At 38.2% G+C, this 3,243-nt stretch overlaps 1 non-coding gene across 1 annotated transcript; it reads left to right on the plus strand.

Annotated features, from left to right (window-relative positions):
* Positions 1–425: 425 nt before the first annotated feature.
* Positions 426–532, plus strand: LOC120110347 (small nucleolar RNA R71). Its single transcript, XR_005511289.2, has one exon. It is a non-coding gene; the product is annotated as a small nucleolar RNA R71 (small nucleolar RNA).
* The last annotated feature ends 2,711 nt before the right edge of the window (positions 533–3,243 follow it).

A 3,243-nucleotide genomic window follows, 5' to 3' on the forward strand; every position in this document is an offset into this window, starting at 1 on the left:
TTGTGAAATTTGCTTGATCATGCAACACTTCTTAGAAGGCGGGGATTGTAGGACAATCCTTGGTTAAGTGTGCATTACTCTCACAGATTTCACAAATACTTTCATCTATAGTAGGTGCCTTTCCTGTATTGGCTCTGCTTAATTCAATGGCTTCAACCTTCCTAGTTAGATTAGCAATCTTTAAATTTACATCATTTTCTTCTTTAACATGATACATTCCTCCTTTAGTATTAGTCGGTATTTTAAGTTTCTCGTTCTTATCTATTATATCCCAAGCCTGTGCATTTTCTGCCAACAGATCAAAATAGTCCCAGGCTTCCTCTGGTTCCTTATTCATAAATTCACCATCACACATCATTTCCACGAATTGTCTCATATTGGAGGACAAACCATCATAAAAGAAACTAATGACCCTCCAAATTTCATATCCATGATGTGGGCAAGCAAGCAGAAGGTCCTTAAATCTTTCCCAACACTGAAAAAATGTTTCTCCATCTTTTTGTGCGAAGTTCATGATATTTCTTCTAAGTGTGTTTGTTTTATGTGTTGGAAAGAATTTCTTTAAAAATTCCCTTGTCATCTCTTGCCAGGTAGCTATGGTCCTAGGTCTTAAAGAATGTAACCATGACTTAGCTTTTTCCTTTAAAGAAAAAGGAAATAACTTAAGCTTCACTACCTCTTCATTGATATTATTAAATTGAAGTGTTGAACACACTTCATCAAATTCTTTTAGGTGCAAATAGGGACTTTCAGAATCAAGTCCGTGAAACTTTGGGAGTAATTGGATTATTCCTGGTTTCATGTCAAAAGCTCCCGCAGCAGTAGGAATGACCATACAGGATGGGGTACTGATCCTAGTGGGTTGTAGATAATCACGAAGCGTTCTAATAGGTAAGTCATCTTGAAATTCATTATCTCCCTGATTACTACCATTATCTTCCATTTGAATATTTGAACTTTTATCCCTTGATTCAACTCGAAATAATCTTTTCGTTTTATCCCTTTGCCACAACCGCATATACTGACCAATTAACCAGCCGACTCTTTTTTTTTAATTATTATTATTATTAATTAATTATTTATTTTGTATATATATATATATATTTAGAGTTTTGGATGAGTATGAATATTACCTAAAGCTATGAATATTGACACCCTGCTACTAAAATTATTCACAATCAAACAGTATCAAAGCATAGCACCCTTATTTCTAATGTTTTCCGAAAAATTTCTAGACAGCTCCTAACTGATTTGAAGAGTACACTTAAGCCTCCAATCCGGTCTAATAACCTAGTCGACCAGGGAAGCTCCCAGGTAAGTGGAGGGGTCACGATGCGTATAGCAAAGGTCCCACTTAAAACCCACTTTCCTCGAACAGAAACTGTCTCCCGTCAATCACTTAGAGGGACAAAGCTTGCTACGATTTTAATCTTGCTCTTTTAAAAAGGAAAATTAAACGTAGGATACCCCAAGTATAGGGTGTAGCAAAGTAATATTCTCGGTGAGTCCGAGATCGAATCCACAGGGATTTGACAGTGAACAAAAACTAAAGGCTAAATAATATTCAGATTGACAAAAATATAACTAAGGCATTAGGATTCAGCCTAGCACTTCATCATGCTTTTCTTAAAATCACCTATTAATCATAATAAAATAGATTTAGTCTTATGGGCAGCATTACAGTAATTCTATTTTAAACTACAGGAATTTCTAAGCATCTGATATACCCGGAGGAAATAACAAATCAAAGAAAATATATAAGTTTGAAATAATTTCTTTAAATTTACTGCACCATAAATCAAATCAATAACATTAAAATCCCATTGATGATTAAATGAAATACATGAAGAAAATGCTAGGCTTTTCCTTAGCCTTAGCTAAAAGATATTTAGCTATCCATATGAGATGCAAGCAATTTTATAAAAGGGATTAGCATAAAATAAATAAAATAAACATAAACCCCCTTTTTTTTTGGATTAGGAAACAGAGTACTCTGTTTCCTTTCTTCTTCTCCCGTGGGCTCTCCTCTTCTCTTGCCCGGCTGAGAGGATTGATCCAAAGAGGAGATGCTTCGCTGGTAGATCCTCCCTTGGCCTCTTCCTCCTTCGTCGCACGGCTAGCTGTCCTCTTCTTCTTCCGTCGGCTGGTTCTCCTCTTCTTCCGATGGCTGGTTCTCCTCCACCCGATGGCACACGGCCGGCTGTCCTCTTCTCCTCTCTCCCTCTCTCGCTCGGACTTGGATGGATCTGGCCTCTCCCCTCCTTCTTCTTCTTCCCGAATGGCCTCCTTTTATAGACACTTCACCGGATTGGAGAAGCTGGAACGCTGCTGGGAGCGGATGAGGCGTGGATTTGAATGCTTGGGACTCTTCGGATGAGAATTTGTTTGCTGGGAAGGAAATTTGAAGATGAAACGATCGGATGTTGAATGCGGCTTGGAATTGAAGAGCCGGTTTGCATGTGCTGGGAGGTCCACTGTCGGTTGGGAAGCTGAGATTGAAGCGTTGCTGTTCGTTGGAAGCCACTGGGAAACTCCTCACGCGTGCTCTGTTCGTTGGGGAGTTGCTGAGGTGGGATGCAAGAAAGAGCCAGTTTGGGAGCGGATGAGACACGGGGTGGAGGTCGTGAGATGCCATGCGAACGGCTTGGGACGCTTCAAACGGATGGGGAATGAGATGGTTGGATTGATTCAGATGGCCGAAATTGGATGCTGGGATATTGAATGCGGACGATTTGGTAGCTGTTGGGAAATTTGTTGACCTCGAACTGCCGAACATTGGGTTCAAACCCAGCGTTATTGGGTCTTTTGAATTACTTGCACTTAGACACAAATAAAACATTAATTAATCAATTTTATTAATAAAGATTAGCTCTAATATTAATTATGATAGTATGAAAATTATACTTTTGTACTCTCATCCGGAGCATGTCAGTCAAATGGGTCTTTTCTGTATAAATTAATTGATGTATTATTATGCATATTTTAGATGGTTGTAAATCACATTTATTATATTTTCTGTTTTAATGAATTCATGTAGTTTATGCATACTATGGTAGCAGAAAATGTGACCAAAGAATGGATTTTATGAAAAATTCATTCATAAGGGTTTGGTTATGATGGTTTAGTAATATAGTGATCGTGGAAGGTTATACGCCAATCAAATAGGTGTTATTTCCGCCATGGTTCGTATTATTATTCTCAAAGTAGTCAAACATAAAGTTTGCCCGACTTGATATCAGAATA

This window comes from Phoenix dactylifera, chromosome 3 (assembly GCF_051530095.1).
Source record: "Phoenix dactylifera cultivar Ajwa chromosome 3, Ajwa_hap1_PhDact_Kaust_v1.1, whole genome shotgun sequence".
Classification (NCBI taxonomy): Eukaryota; Viridiplantae; Streptophyta; class Magnoliopsida; order Arecales; family Arecaceae; genus Phoenix; species Phoenix dactylifera.